Below are 24,359 nucleotides of genomic sequence, written 5' to 3'. Positions count from 1 at the left end.
AATAATATTCAGTAGAGGCGAAAAAATAAATCCTGCCGTTTTTTTCAGTCTGGTAAAATTATGGACTTACCTATTTATAATAATACAAAATGATGCTACTGTCTAAAGGGGGGGGGGTTATTTGATGGAGCTAAAATAAATTCTAACTAATATTCAAATGTCATACCTACTTAACAATTTAAATACTTTTTATCAACCAAGATTTCGCCTTTATATATCTTATAGTATACACCTTTGTTACTTTGTTATGACTAATGTAATAGTGGCGTCTGTATTTGGGACTTTTATTATTAGTATTTCCGAAACATAATAAATTGTCTTGGACAAATTGACGATACTAGCGCGACCACGTCATGATCGGATGATTTAGATCAGCGATACTCAACCTGCGGCCCTTTAAGTTTTTATGTGCGGCCTACACATCTATTATCAAGAATTTATCAAGAATATCAAGAATTGTGAATTATATTTTACATCAGTAGATAATATTGTGTTCCTTATAATTTAAAAAGTAATTCTTGTATTTTTACAATACAGATTATACAGTAAATACAGATTTGATAATGATTTTCATTAGTGGCACCATATCTTCTGCGCCGTTTCCATGGCAGTATGTACTATAAACATTGATATACTACTAGATGAGCAGTTCCCATACAAGTGTCATTTTAAAAATGTACCACAAAAAGATATAACGAATATCGTCTTATAATATTTCCTTGTAGGTATAATGCGTTAAGACCGTTAACATGGATTCCCGAATTTCACCCGTATTGCCCTGGCTGTAAGACTAAATTTGCGTTCTTGGAATAGTGAACCTAAGGGTGGCTGCAACGCAAAACAGACAGAGCAAGTCGTCATGCGCTGACTATTAGTTAGAGTAAGATGCAAGCTAGACCGGGCTTACCCAGTAAGTTTTAACAAAGGCCGACTCGTTGAAAATCGGGCGTCATTTTGAGAAGCATATGATTCATCCAGTAGTATATCAATGACTATAAAGGATAAATCCACCAAAGATAAAGAGAAACATGGATACTTTCATAAAATATATTATAGGTATTATGTATGAATATTTAAGTAACGAAAAACTCCCTGAGATAAATTTTAGCTCGAGGAATCCTTTCTGGCGGGTAAGAGAGGAGCTGTTTTCAACTAATACCGAGCAGGAGGATGCCTAGAGACGTTACTGGATAGCATTGGGTGTGACGAACTAATTGTAAATGAGTTTCCTGGCTTTAGGCTTCCACGCAAACATGGAGTGTGTCTAATCCAAATCCAGAGTGCAAAAATCAGGTTTGCTTATATGATACTTAAGTGAGGCTTAAACCCTTGAATAAGTCCCAAGTATGATGAGATTTAGACCATGGAGTCTTGTAGCATATAGGTATGCCTTTCTCGGAAAAGTTTCAGCCATACTTACATCAAGCCAAGCCGAAAGCTATTGTGTGGATTGATGCCTTGTTGGTTCCACTTTGACATTTTGTATTACTAGTTCTGTGATTTCGTTTCGTAATGACTTTTTCTTTTTGAACAAATTATTTAACTTATTTTTTTAACTATCACCAAATTATAAATAATATATTTATTTTTTATTTCAATTTTGACACGACATCTTTATATTATTTAAATAATAAAATAAAATATTAAAAATTATGACCATATTCTATATTCAGTATATCAGTCGTTGAAAGATATACGTATAGAGAGCAATAACCATAGCCAAATAAAACACTTAACCTATTAAATTGGTATGCAAAAACGACAGTTTACCCAAGCTATACTTCATCTTATTAAAAAACTTCGTTTTAAGACTTGAAATTCAGTATAACTTATATAAAAACTCAAAACTTGAAATATATAAGAAAAATGATACTACCTCTGGAGTCCAGATTTTATAAATCGTATAAAACATACGATGACATTATGCTTTGGGCTTTCGTTGTAGTGCTAATTTGGAAATATATTCATATATTTCAATATAATATGACCATGAACCTTATTTACATATTATGGTTCTATACCCGAGATATAAAGTAGTGAACAAAGTGTAAAACGTAACCTCTTCAGTTGAGGTAAAAAACCTATTTTTACAGTACGTTACCTATGACTAAAAATGCAATTCAGATAAAAACGCAATTGCGCTTAATATTATTAAATCAGTCCTATTTTATTGAAAACGTCTTTTATTTTGAAATTTTTCAAATATGTATGTTTATGAGATTTTTGAAAGTTGTGTTTGTTCAATATATACCTAATTAATTAATGCTAAGTTCTTTAATACACAACAGGATTTTAGAGTGGTTCAACAATTAGTGAGACAACCCTAGTTATCGAAAATTCACCCATAGCTTACGGGCCGCACAAAATTGTGTTTTTGCTAATTACTTTTCAAATGCAAATTAACACGTTAAATACAAAATTAATAAGCATTATGAAGTAGGCAAGCATTAAGGTAAGCATTGTGAAGAAGAATAATATGCTAGGAAACAATAATTAATGTTGCATGGGTCTGTACTATATTCCAAACCATTGAATCTATATTTGTCTTGACATGCATAAATCATCTCAAATGAGCCGTGGTACAATATCAACACCACCGGCTATGTTGCAACTTTCCAGCATCTTCACATGCGTCGATGCAACATTTTGCTATTTTCCTGCTGCCCATGTCGAGTGAAATTTGTCACATGCAATAATCACATGTTTTCTTCTACCAAAATTAAAAATGTCGCAATATTTGCTATGTATTTACAAATGTGTTTTGTTGAAATTTAAATTCAGACGAGACGAGCTTGAGATATGCGATCAGACTAATACTTAAAATGCTTTATACGGGAGCGTACACTCCCATCAAATTGGGTCACCATAGATGGCTGAGTCACGTATGACAAAAAAAATACATTTGGGAAGCCGAAAGCAAAGTAAAATCTGGTCGACCACGTACAATGTGGAAGGATAGTGTTGAGTTGGATTTAAAGACCGTTGTCATCTTAAACTGGATGAAAATGCATTAAACAGTCTTGGATGAATACAGCAGATGTTGGAAGAGGCCAAGACAAAAGTAATAGTAACATAAAGAAAAAGAGATGTTTTACATGGCTGGGACATGTGTTCCGGATGCCGCCAAAGAGTGCGACAGTTCGTACCCTTGTGGCACAGCCTCAAGGGTTCCGTCGTCGTGGCCGGCCTTCCCTCACAAATCAACGGTGATACATAAGTGATCTACGCGCTGCAGATCTGGAATGGCGGGAAGCGCAAGAGTTGGCGATGGATCGAGGGAAGGGGCGCAAACTTGTGCTTACCCTATGGCCCCAACGCTGGGTCGTGACAGGGTGAAATAAAAAGAATTCAAAGGTATCGAGTGGGTATTTTAATGGTTATAGCACTCACCCGGCAAGCAATAGATGTATTGTAGACTCTACTCGGTCAAAAATATATGTGATATATTTTACAGGCTAATAATAAAAATTCAATTAAGAATTCTACATTTTTAATTTTCGTCTTGCATAAAAAATAATTGAAAATAAATAATCTTTTATAATATTAACATCATGTCATAATCTTTGTGAAAGATCTACACGAATAGTTATATAATCGGTTTTAGAATAAAATATCGTTAGACTAGAGAAATGTTGCGTAACCGGTAGAGGAACTTGGCAAAAGATAAGTCTGAGAATCGATCAATCATTTTCATTGACTGTTTCTTGTACGAACAAATTGTATATCAACTCCCATTGAAAATAGTACAAAAAATACTCCGAGTATAATATTAATTCCGTGTCTACCGACATTCCTTATCAGTATGTTTTTATATACTATATTATAACAAGTTACGAAAAAAAGTTTTCCGCTATGAATCGGTCGCTTTACGAAAATAATTTTCCAATAATATAAATATTCGCATCTAAATAATTGTGATTGAAAACATTTGTGAATGAGATTTTGAAAAAAAATATACTTAGTGATTTTTACAACGTTTTTATTAGCTCTTGTTTGTCCGGTGGTTGTTTGTCCAGTACAAATCTTGCAATCGATTGTTAACTAACTTCCCGACTAGCCAGACACTTGAAACTTTTAGAATATATCAGAACACGGTGCTAATGTATTCTTTTCATACTTTTAGCCATCTTATAGCAGAATTAAATTCATTTTCAGTTAATTCTGTTTTGTGTGGTTATTTCAGAAAAATCCGTAAAAAGTAAAAGACTATTATTGGTTGCTAAGGGGGTGATCCTAGCAACTAAATTATTAATATATACGTGCGTTACTATGGAAATCAAAATGAAATGTCAAAATGACATTTCAGTATTCTATATTTGTTTGTTTGTTTTTTATTTACTTCATATCAAGTACAAGTTTGAGCATATTGAGCTTAATAATTCAACAGAAAATTTAAAAACGTTGTATATAAAAAGTTCTTTTTATCTTGTAATTATTATATACTTAGGTAAATATTATTTATTAATGAAATGAACACCCACGGTGGCCGCGCGGCTTAAGCGTTGGACTATCACGCCGTGGGTCTCAGGTTCTAATCCTGGGTCTGGCAAGTACACATATTGTTTTTCAATTTGTGCATGAGTCAGGGTGTGGACCTAATAGGTTGATCAAATGGCTGATATCCGTTTCTCGTAAAAAACAAAATCTTTTAATACAAACCTCTACTCTGTGGAGGCCCATATTATTATGATTCTAAGGATTGGCCTAAATTGGGAAGAAAAAAAAATTATTAACGGACGGTACTGTTTTTAGCTATAAAATCGTGAGTCTCGAATCCCTTGTTTGGCAAATTGACGTACCTGCCTTCCTATCATTGTTCAATGTATTGAGGTAGTGGCATACACAAGGCATGAAAAAAAACGAACTATAAGTGCGAGTAAGTAAGCATTCAGCACGCTTATATCTCGCACTATGCACTTGAGTGAGATAGAATTTTTACGGTTGAATTAAATATTGTTTGTAAATGTCACCGGTAAATAAGGATTTGACTGATTATATTCATTTCAAACTGCGAGCACATGTTGTTGAAATGTATTGTTTTTGTGTTAAATATAAAGTTAGTCGTAATTATTTTTATTTATTTTAGTAGAACTATATTGTGTTTAAATTTAGTAGCCGTACTGAGAAGCAACACGATGGTATAATATTTCATAGTTAAATTGATAATAATAAATTCTAGGTTCTATTCTGCGTTATACGCAGGAAATACGGCTTCATTTTGCCGAACAATATACGCTCCCTATATTATATCATTACTCTAAGGGCGCACATTAATTTCTCAGAAAGTTCGTTTGCTACATCAGTTCCTCGATTAGAGCATACGGACACCACATGGTACCTCCTAAAATTCCTGCCACTCGCCAGTATTTTTGCGTCTTCCAAGGTTATGCCAGTGTTCTGTAGTTCCACCTTATCCACTTTGAGGATAGTATATTGCGGTTATTGGGACACCGGAATCCGGTTAATTAAAAAAAAAACCCGCAATCTACACTAAAATTCTATTGAGGCCAGGTATAACGTTTCTTCTTCTCTCTCAATGTGATGAGAGACAATATGGCCAGCTTTTTATCTCCTTCTAACTGCTAAAGAAAGTTATACCACCGCACACATAGTATCCACCGCAAATACAATATGTCCTCTAAACTCAATATAATGGTTGCTGGGAGCCTTCGTAAAGTAGATACCATTACTTGCTACAGTAAAACAGCATCATCAGATAGCCAGTATTTGATTTTAACAGAGTACTCATAGCATTATATTTCAAGCCAATATTGCGATCACGATCAGGCCATACTAAGGGTAAAATATTTGATATTTTTCTATGGAAGAGAGATTTGCAACTCTTTAGGTATGTGATATTTAGAAAGACATTGTAAACATATCGGTAGATTGTCCTAAATCTAAGCAAGATAACGTAGAGCTATGACTTATGAGTAGGGAATTCAATCCCGAGCCAAAATTCTGATTCCGGGATTTCGGGATTACAATTTGACAATCCCGGGATTGGCATTTGTTTCCATTGTTAATAATATAAAAAAATTAGATTTACAAATAACATTGATAAAATCAGTCAAAAATAAATCAAGTATAATTTATACTATTTAAGACATTTTATTGTTAATATGTATACGTTCAATCTTGGAAATACATAAGTTTAATGGAGTAAATAATATTGTAATATAAATAATAATGTGAATTTAATATGAGATTGCTGTTTCTGATAGTAAAGACTCAATGAATGGGTTAGCGAGATTTAAAATAGTAAAGCAAATCATGGTGTACTTTTTGCCTTTCCGCTTCATAAATCTAATTAGTCAGCCAAATATGAAACTGCCGTAAAACGTATGAGATCATGGTGTAATTACTTTGTTAATAGTGCGAAGCATTGTTTTTTCCAATCTTTCTAATTTTTATTAATTTATGTGAAAAAATAAAATGAATCGGCAACTTACACAAGGGTATTTATACATCAAACTTCATTCAAACTCAGTTTATTTCTAATGTAGTTATTTCTTATTAAAAGTATTTTTCTGTTAAGTATATTTTCATTTTTATTTTATTTTCCATAAAAATTGATAAAAAAATCAATTCCGAAAGTTTCGGGATTACGTTTATCAATCCCGGGATTCATAGGTATCGAAAATAGCTCGAGATCCCGGGACGTTTAGTGCCCGTTAGGTACCACTGCAGCGGTTGTCTACTCTCCGAAAGACGTGTCCAGCCCATTTCCATTTCATCTGCTTGTGACCTTTATCGCATCACGTACTCTTATCTGCTTCCTTATCCATTGGTTTATTTTGTTTTTTATACATATATATTATATATAGGTATATATCGTCTCTGTTCTGGCAGAATACACTAACTGGAGAATACTAGTTTTGAGTAATTTGACTTTGAAGTTGTTAAAATGTTTGAAATGGTTTATCATGTGAGTTTATTAAGTAATCGTAAAAAGGATGACTTTAAAATAAAGACTGTTTATTTATTATGAAGGTTTCCAGATGGTAAAGTTTGAAATAAAGAAAATTTTGGTATAACTAACTCAATATGTCATTTTTTCAAATTAGTGTCTTCTGCCAGAACAGTGACGATATATTATGTTAATATACAAGAGACTCGCTAATATGGGTGTAAAGTGTCAGTGTTTCATATAACATACTAACGTTAAACTCGAAAATCTATATGAAAACCGTTGTTGATACTTTTGGTGATGTTTTTGAAAAGAGCGTCACTTACACTACTATGAATTGAGCGTAGTTATACACAAAGCAGCCAAGCCACAATTTTGAAAAAAATGAGTTATTATGATTTCCATAATTTCACACGTTTGTATTACATTCTGCACAAATCAGCCAAGCTGCTGTCATACAAAAATCTCATATAAATGCGTTTCAAAGGTTTTGCAAATCGCAGAATATAACATTTTCTATCTGCATAAAGCAACTAAGCTGCTGCTATACAAAAATGTCATATAAATGCGTTTTAAAAATATGCCATATTCGATCTGAAAAAAGCAGCCACATGATAATATTATGTACTTACCTAATTATTAAAATCCTGACTGTAATGTGTGTTTTTCTACATTCAATTAATAAACATTATTTTCTCAATTTTATTATATGTTTTTCATTTTATTATATATAATATAATATATAGATTTTTAATGTAAAAAGCAGTGCCAGGCAGCTAAATATTAATATATAATTTACAAGTTTTTCAAATTATTTTCAGAACTTTGTAATTCCCATAATACTTGAATAACTTGGAAGGTTTTTTTTAAGAAAATAGATGCAAAAATAATGATTTTTCTTACAAAAATAAGAGTTAGCTGCATTCAAGAATGAACATTCTCAAAAACCCGTTTTGAACAAAACAGCCTGGTCTGCTAAAACACCAAAATTTCATAGATTTTATGCTTTTATCTCTTTATAAGTTACACAAAATCATATATATATATATATATAATATCTGTCATTCAAAAGGTATAAACAGTATACAGAGGCTTTGTGGATTTAAAGAAACACATTTTACATAAAAGTGCTTCTATCTCTGTTTGAGATTTGTGTGGACTGGCTGCTTTGCGTATATCTACGCTCAATTAAAACAGAAATTTAGTGGGATTTGGCGTTTTTTCGACCTTGATATCAAGCTAATGTATATAGAAAACTTGATTCAATGTATCTCGAGATCGTACACAAAACGATTATTTTCTGCTAGTAAAGAAGGTTAAATTAATTCGTTTCAATTAAAAATCTATTTAGTACACAATTAAGGTCACCAGCCTACATAAGCCTACTGTACTATTTTGGAACCCTTGTTTATGCGCCAGGTTAAATACCAGTTTATATATGGGGTAGACTGGCATTCAAGTTAACGAATAAATTTCATGGCAATTAAGCCTAGAAGCAATTAACGCTAATTCAAGTGGTGGTTTAAGATAATGGTACCAGTCGCTTGGAAGACGGTCGAAGCGATCGAATCGGAGAAACACTATGGGCAATTAATCTTCCGTAATGATTTGTGAACCATTAAATGGTTCGCCATCACTGCAAAATAAAACATCAATATAAAATCTATCATTAGTTTATTACCCCCAAATCATTCGTTTGATGTATGGTAGTTCCTTAAGGATGGTGTAAGTACACTTATTGTGGCATCACTCACATCAACTGCAGTATCCAACCATTCGATCGTACCAATTTAAGGAGTTGAAAATAGTACAATATAATATTATATTATATATCGCAAAGAGATAAATTTCGTTTTTTATTATTATTTTAAGATACAAAGTGGAGGTTTCTTACTCTACATTATTTTAAACACTGAGGGATTAATGCGATTTGAACCCACATCCATCGTAATATATTTATTATTTGAGTCAGAATGATGAGCATTATCGTAATTCACTATAGTACTACACTATGTATATAATATTAGGCTATGGGGTATAGGGTATGTACCTAATAGGTTTAACAAGTGGCTGTCATCCATTTTTCGTAAAAAACAAAATCTGTTAATACAAACCTCTACTTTGTGGAGGCTCGTATGATCCTATTAGGATCGGACATGGTCGAAAAAAATTTTTTAAAGTCGGTAACCTCCAAATTATTATTATTCTGCTATTTTGAGAAAATCTCAAAAACCGTTAAGCATATTTGGGATAGCAAAGATTTTTTTTCTTTTTGTACATATATTAATTAGTAAACAATTAAAAAATATGAACAAGAAAATAAATAAAATTAAAAAAAATCATGTTTAAAATTAGTCATAAAATATAAAAAGTGGTATCTGATAAAAATACAAAAAACTTTGCAATTATCTTAGGCCTATTTCTATTAAACTAACAAATAAGCTGGTTTTTATATTTCATGAATTCGATGGAAAAGTACTTACAAAGTCAGAATCAAGAAAAATATGGAAAAAAACTAATAACGCAAGTTACCGACTTTGAAATTAATAACTTCATATTAAACTGTCTAAAAACAACCATAGATGGTTCTAATATGCTACAAGATCTTTTCCGTCTTCCCTTACCTGCGCCAACATCAGCCAGATGTCTGCACCAGTCGCTCAAAATAAATACTCTTTTTGACATCATCCAACCTAGCCTGTTGTTCAGGATATGCCTTGTAGGCTAGGAACTATTGTAATCCGTTGCAATCTATTCATTCTGAATACGCTGCTCATTGGAGTTTAGCAACTTTAACGAATAATGAGTCGACACTCCTTACGTAAAAGGTCGTAACTGCGTTTTTGACTATGTTGACGTGATTCTTTTTTATTAAACAATTTTAAAGTAAACGCGTTTTTATAAAAACCAAAAGTAAAAAAATATATTTTATTTCGAAGATAAAAACGGTCGTAACTTTCAATTTACAAAATATTCCAACGCATTAAGACATAAGTAAACATTCGACCCTATACGCTGAATAAATATAATGCAAGTATGCTATGAATGACATCGTATGTGTCAGATACTACATTGTACGCCGACATCTCACATATAACTGTATGTTTGATCGACAATTTTATTATTGAAAAAATTTTTAGTAATTATTATAACCCGTTTTTAAGTATGATTTAAAATAGAGCCTTGTTAATGCTTTACATGGTAATTTCCAGGGATGTGTCCAATATAAACAATATAATTCGGCCAAAAATGATGATGAGTTTAGAAATATTTAATTTCAAATATTATTTAATATACTATGGGTATTTAATAACATAACAAGAGTAAATTAACATAAAAAATGCCTTAATATCAGATCTCTATTATTGATTTACTTTCAGAATATTAAAAATATCTTATTGTCATGCGTATGTAGTCCATTAGAACACTTACGACTTTATACGTTTAAAATATAATTATAACTGTACAGAATTGAAGGTATCCACGTAAAAAGTCGTATATGTACATACAACTATTTACGTTAAAGTACAAAAAACTAGTTTAATAAAACTAAATTTGAAAGAAACAAAAATTTAAATGATATTTTATAGGGATATTATAAAAACATACGATTTTACCATTTAAAATAACGTTTTGGTATCAAACACAAAGTTAAAATAGCTTTACTGAAAAGTTACCATTCTGCCGTTCTGGTCTTTACGTAGAAGGTGTCAACTGATACAGGTTGACGTATAGAATGTCTTCTCTTAATGTAAGTATTAGGGTTCATATACCAAAAAATTGAAGCTTGCAATTTGATAATTTATATGTTAAAGAGTTTCAATTAACCAATGCTTTCTTTAATTGTGTTAATTGTCAATTTATGGTGGAAATACATTGTATTAATAATTGTAATAAAACATTTCTTTATATTAAATAAATGTACCGGTTTCGTCCACCTCAGAGGAAGATGAGTTGAAAATGTTCCTATGAGGTGGATGAAACCGGCACAATTACTTAATATAAAAAGTGGATTCGATAGAAAAGGTTGTGTTTTATTAAAATTATTATAGGATACTTTTAAATTAAAGATAAACTTACAATTGTTATAAATAATATTTTTAGATGAATTTGAATAACAACAATAAACATAATACTTTATTGTGTCATTATTTATTCTATATAATATCATGGTTTTTTGACTACGAATTTTAACTAAATTTGTTACCTTACTTTGAAAAGGTTCTAATTGCACTTGACCATGTTTTGAGCTATGGGCTTTTGAAATTTGGAATGGTCATATTTTCAATATAAAAAGACATGTAGATAGAACTCCGGCATATTGCTAATTCCCATATTTAACAATAGATGACTCTGAAATGAACGTATATGTTTGAATATGGATAACGGAACCTTTTAACACCAAAAAGTCATTTTAGGCCAAAATGTCAGTTAGAACCTTTTGAAAGTAATGTAACGAATTTACAAAGTTATTTTTATTAAAGTGATTTTTACACAGAAGTAAACATTTTATACAACCTGTACATACAAAGTTATTACTTTCCAATGAATACTGACCTATGAACTTCGCTTTTTCCTTATTCATTTAAATGAGGCAATGTCTTAAAAAATACCCATGGGACGAATTTTGAAAATGAATTTTATTTTTATACGAATTTCTGGCTTATAGCGTTATTAATTTGGGACAAAATTCCCCCGGGATAAAATATCACAAACACTTCTGCCGTTATTTCGTTTTAAATTAATTCGCAGCCAAGAATTTATTAGGCGACTAAACAGAAAATCTAATCATTAGATTACGCCTCTGTTTAAAAGGGACCTTCTTTTAAATTGTAACAAATTAAGGTTTTTATTTAAAACCTTTCCTACCTGTAATATAATACTACCTGTTTCCCTGTTGTATTCATAGGTAATTCAAAACATAATTTTAATTTATATTGATTCAGAATAATTTTAAATTATAATTAAATTAACATAATTATGTCACACTGAATATAAACAAGAATATTAAGAAATTTAATTTCTTATAATTGAAAATACACACTTTTTAAAACCTCAGAAAATTGTGTATAAAAAAATATTGAGTAAGATTTAAACCTTCAATATTCAGGTGAGTACTATTTTCCTTCTATCTACAGATGTGCTTATGAGTCGTGTGATATATTTCAATCATCTACGTTATTCGAAACAGAGAATATTAAAAAAAAACTAAATAGTTAGGTAAAAGATATACCTACTTATCTACATCTTAAATAAATTTTAGAAAATTTGCATTTATTTAAGGTTACAATAATATGGAATAATACAATGATACCATAATTCGACGGCCCCTACGTAAACTCGGACATCTACCAAAAAAAGCGTCTTTTACTTTTTTTACCAAAACACTTAAAATCTGTACTTCCTCCTCCTTCCTAAAATTAACTCGATGCCAGTTTGGCTCTACAATCAATTTTGTCATACATTCCTCCGCTATTTAAGAAGTAAATCAAAAACCGATATGAAAATGAACATGAGAATAATTTTTCATAAAAGTAGCAATCGAAATGTTGAATGTCAAAACTCGCGTGTCTAAAAGAACACCAATCGATAGTATAAAATATAATATGGATATTTGTAATATAAATGTTGCCACAAAAAATGAGTCTCACCCATTAGACACATCGCACACAAATAACCACTGCGACGTCAACTCGAAATTTGCCACTTTGCATTGATATCGCGTACAGCTCTAACATCCCATATAAGTATGCGTGTTTTATATAATAATTATTGTTTACTAAAACTGTTAGCTAGACTGTGATTCAAATTTTGAAATTCAAATTTATTTATTTAACATATTATAATGAACATGACAAATAATAAATTTAAATTGTTCACAACGTGGCATAAAAAATAAGTAATATGAGTAAATAATAAAATAATAGTACATGGAAGCAAACCAAGTGAACTAGGTTTGATAGGCCTATCTTAAAATCTTATAAAACAACGTCCATATAAACTCATTCTCACGTAAATGGAATATATCAATATCCAAAGCGATTTTATTGGACATAGTTATTGCCCTCCCAATTGTCAATACTAATGGCAGGTTATTTCTGCACCTTGGAAGAACAAACGACGGATGCTCCCAATTTCTACGATAATTCTTAGATATACACACGTCAATATTACCAAGAATAGCAGAGTTTTCATTAACGCTGCGTATAAGGCGGAAAAATTATGTAGCTAAATAAAGATCCTTTTTTAACTCGTACCTAAGTGAAATTCAGTCGGATAGAACAACGGATATCCCTACAACTGAAAGTAAAGGAGTCTTAAAAATGTGAAAATGATAAGTTTAACAACATACTCGCAAAAACCACCCATAAAAAGCGAACTCTTGACTTTTACGGTTTTTAGATTAGAGATATGAAATGTTTCTTCAGTTTCCCTTTTGTATTTAACTCCATTTAACTCATTTTTCTTTTAAATGAACATAGTGTTTACAAATTACAACATAGTCGGTCAAACAATTTCTTAGGCTGTGGCTAAAAATAAATTGTAAAAGTAGTATAAAATGTAAATTGACAGAAGACTAGTGATGTTTTGTTTTTGATATTCTGTCAAACGTCTGTCATAAAAATAAGCTCACTATTATACTAAATAGTACGGTCGATATTTATGATGTTCGGCATATTCTTCGCCAACAAATCTACATCTACAAATCTTCGCCCACAATTATTGAAAATTCTTCGCGTGAAAAATTCTTCATCGCAATATTATTTTTTTTTTATAAATGTGACTATTTTTATTTAAAGCGCCTAGTTTCAAAAGTCCCTAAAACGGTTTTTGAATTTTTTTGAGTTAGACATGTATTTAGATTGATATTTTTGTTATCTATATGATGGCCAAAGATTGAACTTTAAAAAACGTCAAAAACCGTCAATACGTATCATTAAAAATTAGGGTAAATTTCAAAACCTGCTAAAATGGTTGGGTGTGCTTTTCAAATTCGCCTAACATGGAAAGCCAAAATACTCTTTAGAATGTAAAGAATTAAAAAATAAATACATAAAGTTCACAGATTGCATAGATATGATTTTCTCTCATTTTTCTCAAAACTACCTAAAATAGTTTTTCTCATTTTTCTCAGAACTACCTAAAATCGTTTTAGGGGCTTTTGAAACTAGACGCTTTATTTATACATTATTACCGCATTTCAAGAATAATTTTCGTGAGGGTATATCTCTACTTTAAAAAAAATAATGTTTAAAATTGGCTACATAATAAGTTTGTAATGTGATGCTTAATCCCTTTGCACCATAGTCATGTTTTTTTTTTTGTTTTTTTCCGACCATGTCCGATCCTAATAGGATCATATGGGCCTCCACAGAGTAGAGGTTTATATTGACAGATTTTGTTTTTTACGAGAAATGGATGTCAGCCACTTGCTCAACCTATTAGGTCCATACCCTGACTCACACACAAATCTAAAAACAATATGTGTACTTGCCAGACCCAGGATTCGAACCTGAGACCCATGGCGTGATAGTCCAACGCTTATGCCGCGCGGCCACTGTGGGTGTCATGTAGGTATTTGTATATCATGGGGTTGCTGCTAAAATAGTAAGTCTCGAAATCATGTAATAGAGAAATTGCAATTTGAAGTTTATAGTGTTATTATATGCATGCTTTAGGTTAAATGAGTTAAGTAAATTAAATTTGTAGTTTTCGTTGTAGTTGTAGAGACGCAGAAGATCGAGGGGGTGGAAAGTCTTGATGGTTCAAAAGATGACAAAATTCCAGTGTTCACGATCCTCAGCCATGAAGAAACGACCAAGATCAGAAATTGACAGTGCATACTTTTTATTCTGTATATAAATTTAACCCAATTGTCAGATAATCGCCTCTCAATTGCACCAACAGTAAGTAAATTTAATCAATTCATGACTTTCATCTGAAAACTTTGCCAAATAAGACGTTAATATAAAATTTTGTTTAGTTCATGTATTATAACGTTTTTATTTTATAAACTTATATTTACTGTCCGACAAAAAGATCTAGGCAATAAAAGGATGTCACTGAGTCGAAGTGTGATTAACTAAATAGAAGGGGCTTGGTAGTTCACAGTTTTAACATGTGGACAACTTGTCGATAACCGTGAGTCGTTGCAGTCAAATTGCGGTTAAAAGTAGGAGGGGTTTCACAGTTTAACACGTTGATAAGAAGATTTTGTTCGACAGTATACATCGATATTATAATTAAAATTGTATAATGTTCACACCTTATAAAAATATTTTTTTTCAAAAGATGTGGCGAAGAATTTTGAATAAATTTAATATACTTATTATAATGTCTTTTAAAATGTGTATCACTAGAAACGACTATTTAGTTAGCATAAGAATCCATACATAATTGAGAAGCATGAATAATTAATGATTTACTCATTATAAGAAAAAACTGTATATTATTACTTTATCGTTCATATTGATATGTGCAGTCAACTAAATTAAACAAATAAAATTGACACGAGGTGGTAGCGTTAAGTTAGTATGCGCGAGCTCCCACATATGACAACATGTCAAAAGATTTTTTATGCAAACAAAAACTACGAAATCGATCAGTTTACAATATGGCCTGCCGAAAAGGGCAATTCAAGCGCATGTGACGCCGCCATAAAAAATGCTTCACGTACCTATCAGAAAACGTAAAAAATGTGAAAACGGTGAGTAACGATTTTTTATTTAAATTCAAATTTCGTTACAAATGCAAATAACCTTTCCGCGCATAGAAAAAGCTGTAAACATAGTAAAAATGCAAAATAGTACCTGACAGCTAATTTATTGTATGAGAATATATTATCGCTACACAATGTATGTAGGTACAAGAATGAAATACCTGTTTGGAAAATTGACAAAATATACGTTCATTTTGTAGCAGTATTTTTTGTTTGTTTATTAATACATTAGTAGCAATCATACTACTCAGCATTAAATGAATGACACACTTTAATATTATGAAGGTTTAATACCTTCAATGGATTCTATTGCACATGGATATTGAGCAGTGGCGGAGGGTGACTTTTGGATAGAGGTAGGCTGTGGAGATCTGATAAAAAGAACACACTTGTCAGGTATACCTACAAGAAATAAGAAGATAATACGACATTACTACTAATGAATAGGTACACACTAATGAAAACGACTCACTAATTAAATGAAACTTCAAAAACTCACTGACGACATAAAATTTAAGCGATCAGTTTAAATTAAGTACGTATTTTTTCAACACACATCATCAAATACAATACACATCAAAAATCATTAGATAAAAGGTCTTTTTATTTTTAAAAACAGTCTATATTTATTTATTAATATTCGATTAAACACCATAGATTTTTTTTTTAATTATCTAAGTAGTTAGTTTTAGGCTCTGCAATCGGAGCTTACCTTAATTCATACAATTCGATAGACTGGGTGGAGCTACGTGACATAAAGTCCATATGAAAAAAATTGAGAATTATTTGAAACATAATCAGGCCTTTATTTACGTCAAGACAGATGATGCGCTGTGGAATATTTTTTAAAACCTTTGCAGATTGTTTTGTAATTTATCTGTGTAATACATTCCTACTATATATTATAATAAATTATTTTATAGAATATATAATCAAGTGATTATAATATAAATAAGTCAATATGCAATTAAACAATATTTTTCTTAAGAAGGTAGGCTTCAAATAATCGCCTAGTATGAAGTCTTCGCCACTGGTATTGAGGGCAATGAAAGGGCGGATGATCTGGCAAAGAAAACTGGCCTATCAAGGATGTCATATTAATGGGTACCAGAAAACCTGGACTGGAATGAGGACATAAAGAAAATATGAAAACGCATTATTATTTACAATTCCTAAAAACTATTGGTTGCGCTTTTCATAGTGGACTCTAATTTTGTAACGGAATGATTGCGATGGTGGATGTGGATGCTGAAGGGAGGGGAGTTATGTTATTATGCCAGGCAATAACCTAATTGCCGTTGAGGTTGGCTCCGTGGTTTGGTTACACTATCATTCGCGCGGTATTGTTTACTGGGTTACCCGGCGCGTGGCACTTGACGGTATACTTTTGATGAATGACAAGAGTCCGTATCACGGCATGCCAGGTATTTATTAGTATCGTTTGAATGAAGGTCACACTATATCAAGCTGACCAGGCCGTGGTCAACGAATAACTTCTGAATCAGTCTGTATAATCGAATTAATCATTAATCGACGGCTTAGTTTTAACAAGCTTAGTCGCGTCCGCTGTTTTGAACTTGAGTATTCTGCTTTATTTTATTTATAGCTTGATACATAATATTTAATAATATACAATGTCTAGATGGTTCTCGTGGTGCAGTGGGTAAGGCGCTGGCCTTCCACCCGAGAGTTATGAGAGAATGACAAAAACGTTTATGTATTTTTCTCAAAACCTGGGTGTTTGTGATTGCTCAAAATTACTAACAACCACCTTGTACGAAAAATCAAAGACATGGTTATTAATATATATATTTAAAAATAATATACAAAATAGGTAATACATTCTCTACTACATAGTTTTCATTGAACTAAGAATATAATTAGATATCAATTGGTGCTGATTAGTTTTAAAATCTTGATAAATAATATTTAATAATAAACGGTGTAGTAATAAATTTTCCATTATATAATTCTCTAATAACTAATAAAATTAGTACTTGAAAGAGGCAATTTCATATACTCGCACAGTGGCACTATTAAATTTTATATTATGAGTATCATACGGTTCGTGTCAGTACAGCAAGGATACATTATAGAGGATATATTATTACTTTCAGTCAAGCGTTTAAGCATTAGATACAATTTTCTTGAACAGAGCAATACGTAAGTTGCTCTTGTTTCATTTCTCCAAAGGAGAAAATCTCGCAAGATTTCATTACCAAAGAAATCTCTAAAACGTGAGATTATCCGCCAAAGCTCTTTAAACGAAGACTTAGTTATATTATTAATACAAACGTCTCACAAATTCAAAGAAAAATCTCCTTAGAAATTAATTTAAAAGATACTCATGGGGAAACATATTATTAATTTACGTACTATGTACGCAATATAATACTATGTTTTATAATAGTATCAAAAGCTTTAAGAGTGTCAATCACGAGCTGTCACTCGACATAGAGAAGGGTTCGTAAACTGAGTAGAATTAATAATTTAAGTGATTTATTTACGCAGCCATCAGCCATTTTCAATTCACATAACATTCTCATATTATGTTTCCTTATATTCTACAACATTTTAAGAGTTATTTTTAAACATATTCACTTTAATATTAATACTATCAACCGATGGTAATTGATGGAATTTGAATTAAGTGCGCTTAATTGTGGATTTGTAATACTTAAAAAATTAAATAAAAAAGTAGGTAAATATCATGTACGAATATTATTGTATATTAATTGTTTTACTAATAACTTTTAAAGACTGATATCCTACTGATACATCTCATTAGTTAACTCCATTACTTACCATTGTTCCCAGAATAGACGATTTTACACCACTTGAGTGTAGTATTTTTATTGTTTATAATTACTAATAATGAGAACATACATAATTTTGAAAAACACGTTCTGAGAAAATATATTATTATAACCAATAGAAAAAAACTTTTTGAAAAAAGTAAGCCACCCCGGCAGGGAATCAAACCCTGCATCTCCTGGGTTTACGCCCCGTCGCATTTACCTCTATGTTACAAAGCAACGTACTAATTTCGACAAATTTTAACTATTGGCCTTTTTAATACCTACTCATCAGATGCAGGGTTCGATTCCCTACCGGGGTGGGGTGGCTTACTTTTTTCAAAAAGATTTTTTCTATTGGCTATAATATATTTTCTCAGAAAGTGTTTTTCAAAATAATGTATGTTCAATAATCAGAATGGTGAATTATTCGTTTAATAAAAGAAATAGTAAACTAATGATTAGGTTTTGACGATTTTTTATACGCTTATCGAATGTATTATTATTGATAAGGTAACGGGTTTTTTACAAACACTTAAACTATTCATAATTTTGTTTGTTAAATTTCTTTTACCGTGACCCTTGACTATTAAGGTAGGTGACAAGTTTTTACCTACTTTATTGTATTATATTGATTTGTTATATAAGTTAGAGTTAATGGTATACGGTGTCAGTGTTTATTTGTCCTTTGGTGAGTGTACACAGTGCCTGGAATAGTACAAAACTTAAATCCATTAGAATATTAACTTTATAAATATAATAAAAGAAAAGGTATAAGCCTATTAAGTTTTCCTAATCTGATATGAAAATAATTCTCATATACTTACCTTGTTTTAAAATAATACCGTTTGAAATTTCAACACAAATTCTTATTTATATCTTGATAATTTATGATAGAAAATGTGTTTATTTTTCTTCTGTTTTATTATAATTTAGCAATGTTGAATCATGCTTCAAAGCTGAATCGATATTTTTTTATATATTACTATTAAATAACTGACCTTATTTTTATCTACAAAATTATAAATAACCATTCATATTCCCCACAACTACTGTCGTACATTAAATTTAATGTACCAAGAGTCTCTATTCATATAAAATATAAAACTACACATATAAAACCAATCTCTCCAATAACTATATTCATTACAGCTGTACATAATATTTGATCTAATGTAATTTAATTTATTATGCTTTTTGTGTCCTCTTGTTATTGGCACCATCCATACCTACTATTTTTTCTATATTAGATTGATATCTATCCTCTGTGATTGATCCTGTTGATTGACCTAAAAAAATAAAAAAAAAAAAACAATAAATTAGTCTCACAAAGGGTTATTTATTTTGTTTTAACGACATATTATTAAGGGGGGACATGCTCAGCGTAGGTCAAAATGGAGCTGTTTTTTCTATTTTCAAAGCATGATCCTGGACATTCCTTAAACGTTTTAGATAATCTATTTACATAATTTTGAAGCCTTTTTATCTTTTATATTTATTTTAAACATTTGATGACTGCATAAAGTGTTTTTATTATATAAAATAGTATTCTTTTAAACCTCTCGCTCTAATTTTTTAGAATATAGTCATATTTCGGTACATAAATGTGCAGTGGTGTTAAGATTTTTTACATTTATTAATTTTAAACGCATTTATAAAACTATCAGTATAATTTATGTCGACATTATTGTAGTGAAATATTTACGGAAAAAAATATATTGATAATCTCTGTGATCCCAAATTTGACAAGAATTAGGCATTTTATTATTCAAAAAATGGGCAAGATTAACACATTTAAAGATAATTCTAAAGATATTGATTATTAGCGATATCTTTGACCATTTAAATGTGATAAACATCTTACGAATAATGATTGCTTTATAATAATTATTGACCTAAGAATAAGGTAGTGTTTTTTTGAAATACGCATATTTCTTTTGGCATTTCCCAGTGGTTAAGCTACAACATACGGCGGTAGCCATAAATTGACAAACTAAAACTGAAGTAGAGAGTAAGATCATGATAACGCGCGTCTTTGAATATGTACCGTTTAAAAAAAAATCGGTTAGGTCGTCCACTGCACATTTATGTGCTGAAATATGACTATATTCTAAAACATTAGAGCGAGAGGTTTAAAATAATACTATTTTATGTAATAAAAATACTTTATGCAGTCATCAAATGTTTAAAATAAATATAAAGGATAATAATGCTTCAAAATTATATAAATAGATTATCTACAACGTTTAAGGAATGTCCAGGATCATGCTTTGAAAATAGAATAAAAGCTTCATTTTGACCCACGCTGAGCACGTCCGCCCTTAAAAGAAACATGTTTTTACAAAATAACGAAGGAAAAACTTACTTAAGTGCAGTGTGATCATCGCAAAATATTAATAACTTATTAAAGAACTACAAAACTATGTTAAGTTATGATTTATAGATGAACAGACTTTTTATGAGAAATAGTTGTTAGCCATTGACCCAATCCTTTGAGATCATTGCACGTAGACCTCTCCAAACCAACCACCGCGCACCACAATGTATCCTAATCGAGCGTATCACGAGGCCACATATTTAGATGTGAAACATCAGCAGTTTGGAATGTCTCAGGAGCAGATACCCAAGACTGAGATTGAAACGTACCTACTCAAGAGTGCTTTGACTGAGTTTACAGAAACTTTCTAATGAACACGTTGATGGGAAACAGGAGCACAGTAAGCTTACAAAAATAAAAGATTCTAATTAATAAATATACAGTAGAATTTTTTTTAAAATACGGGCCTGAAAAACTATGTGCAGGTGCAAATCCACTATAAATAAGACGCCGCAATTTTTATAAACGCAACAAAATTTAACTTTGTGGCGACCAGGTCGGTCGGTCCGGTGGGCCCAACCGATTTAAGCATCTCTTCCCTTTTATGCAATCTATCAAATTGAATATATATTTTTGACCAGTCACCGGTTCAAACCCGAGATCCACGGCTTCGCATTTATACAAAGACGGCCACCGTTATATGCAATAGCGGACTAGGCCAACGTGGGTGCATATTTTCAGTGTCTATGTAATGTTAGCCTTAAAATAAATGCCATTAACGAATAATCGTATTTCAGAATAAATGATAAGGGATTTAAGAATGTAATATTCTTAATTGCATAATATTCTAAATTCGGATACATTATTTTTTTTTTCTTTATTTGGAAGCAATTGAGCTCTTCTCTGAATGGAAGGCTATTCTGCTTTACAATGGTTTACAAAAGTATACATACATTTTTTTTTGAACAACAGGCATAAATAGTTACATTATTAATGATACAGAATTACATTTTTGTTACACTATACACTAGACATTTACGTTACATTTATGGAGAAATTCATGTACAATTTTCATAACTGAAATATTTGGTTTTGCCAGGAACGAATTAATCGTAAAAGGAGGGTATAACCTGCATTTCCCCAACTTATTCAATAACACATACATTATTATTAAATAAATTAACCCTATAAAAATCTTCAGTCACAAACTTCACAAATATGAATATGAATAAGGAATTTAGAAACGTCAATATAAGTATCAAAATACGTCGACCATTTTCTTTCCCTTAGCTCGCAGTGTCTAGGATAAGGCAGAATCATTAAATCCGGGACATGAATATAAAAAAAAAATACAATAAATTTCACCAACCATATCCTTTTTTATTTCTTGAGATAGGTATTACATTTTTTCCAATATATTATTAATATTGTGGGCATATTGGTAATGTTATAAAATGTAATGTTTATTCAAATAAAGTATTGAGTGTTCTTCACACCTTACAGCATATTATTCTTATCATTTTTATTTATTAAATCGACATTGATTAAATTTAATATTAATTTGTGATGCTAGATAAAATTAATTGGATTATTTTGGATTGAAAAATATATAAGAATATTATGGTATTATGAAAGGGCGGATGAACTGGCAAAGGAAGCTGGCCATTCAGGGGTACCATATCAGTGGATACCATAAAACCTGGACTGGAATGAGGCTATAAAGAAAATGGGCCAAAGTATGTGGATGGATTTTCACCATAGGGCACCATTAGAAAAGGGGAAATGGAGTAAGTCTATTCTACCATCACCACAAGAAGTGCCCTGGTTTGTAGAGTCTCCTTTGACGAAGAATGGGCTTAAGTTAATACTGAGGCTAAGAACAGGGCACACAATGGGCAGAAGATTTGATGTCCTCACGGGAAGAAGCAAATCGCAGCTCTGCGATGAATGTCATGTTTTAGAGGACATTGTACATATAGCACTGCAATGCCCTAAATATGAACTTCACAGAGTACAGCTGCGAATTGCGGATATCTATGAGAATGTCGACGAATTGAAGGATGTCCTGGCGGTAGGTAAGACGGAAGAGCTAGGCAAAATTGTAAAGTTATTTAACAAAATAGGAGTGAGTAAGAGAAGAGGCAATATGACAGCGAGTCGCAGTCAAAGCCTCGGTAAAATTACAAAAAAGGTATTTATATATATATAGGTACCTAGTTAATATTCATCTTGAAAAAGTAAATGTATTGTTCCTATCACTTGATGATATTATCAAGCGAATTAACGGTATTTATCGTTTTTCAATTATGTGAAATAAGTTAATATTATACCTAGTATATTGTTTTATTTTTTACCAACAAAAAAAAACATTTCTTAAAACCATTGAAGTGATTTAAACAATACAATATGTTTCCTTTTACAATGATGTGAGTTTTTGTGAATTCTTTTTTTGTAAATATAAAATCTTTTTCTAGAAGAGTATATTTTCAAGTGTACTCAAAAAAGAAGCATTCGGTAGCGAATTTCCACGCTCTATAAATCTCGCTAATTTAAAACCCTTTTATTCATCTCATATGTGGTTAGTCGCTTGCCTTTTCTGGGATAGAGCCTCTACCAGTCTTGGAATAATTCTTACGAAATCGGATAACAATCAGCCCTCATGATTTTATTTTTAAACCCTTTCAAAGGATAAGGCTGAGCTTCCAGGATATACGGGTGTTAATCTCATTTGCTATGGAAAACCTAAAAGAAAAGTCTTTTACTAGTACACAACGGAAGATTGAGTGCTGATTTTGATAGAAATTAAGATTACAATTTTTTGTTGTAATTTAAGAATGGAAACTTTTTATTTCATTACTAAGGGTGGTAAATTCGATTAACTAGAACGGTTCAAACAAACACCCTTAACGTCTCTCTGCTATTGTCTCTGTACCTTTCCACTTCATTCACTACACAAACAACATGTTTTACTGATCGGATCAATGAAGGCCTACCTTATCTATCTGCACCCCTCTCGATCCTTTTTGCTGTTACCTGTTTCCCCAAAATAAGACAAGACAGATTGTAATTTAGTAATCTTCTTCCAAAATTATTACATCCCAACTCTGTCTCCAACAGTATCTGGTCAATATTGCACACATAAACAATGGACATCTTACGATCTTCCAATCTGTCTAGTTAGAATTATTTATATATCAATGAGTAAGGGATATAAGTGTGAATACCTTGAATTGTAAATGGACAGACATGAGTTTCGAAGAACAAAATATCATCGCTGGACAACGCTTATCATTTAATGGTGCATAAGAGATATTAAAATACTTTCAACAAGGCCAAAGGTCCGCTGAATTAATGAGATAATCAAGTTTAGTGGAATTACGAGGCAACGAAATACGTATAAAAGAGAAGACAGTAAAGTGAGACCTAAAATAAATATTCTGAACTTACATAACCTGTTAATGTCTTAAGACAAAGAATTGAAAAGTAAACTGGCATGGATAGATTGGACCTAGGCGTATGCTTTTAAAGCCGCGTCTCATCTCACCATTCCACCGCTGCTATGTGATCACTTTACTACTACTCGTGATAAATTAAGAATGAGTATATACTGCGGAGCTA

The sequence above is a fragment of the Rhyacophila brunnea genome, unplaced genomic scaffold, assembly GCF_057557595.1.
Source record: "Rhyacophila brunnea isolate RB1 unplaced genomic scaffold, BYU_Rbru_1.0 scaffold_15, whole genome shotgun sequence".
NCBI classification, from domain to species: Eukaryota; Metazoa; Arthropoda; class Insecta; order Trichoptera; family Rhyacophilidae; genus Rhyacophila; species Rhyacophila brunnea.
This window is presented reverse-complemented; position numbering follows the sequence as displayed.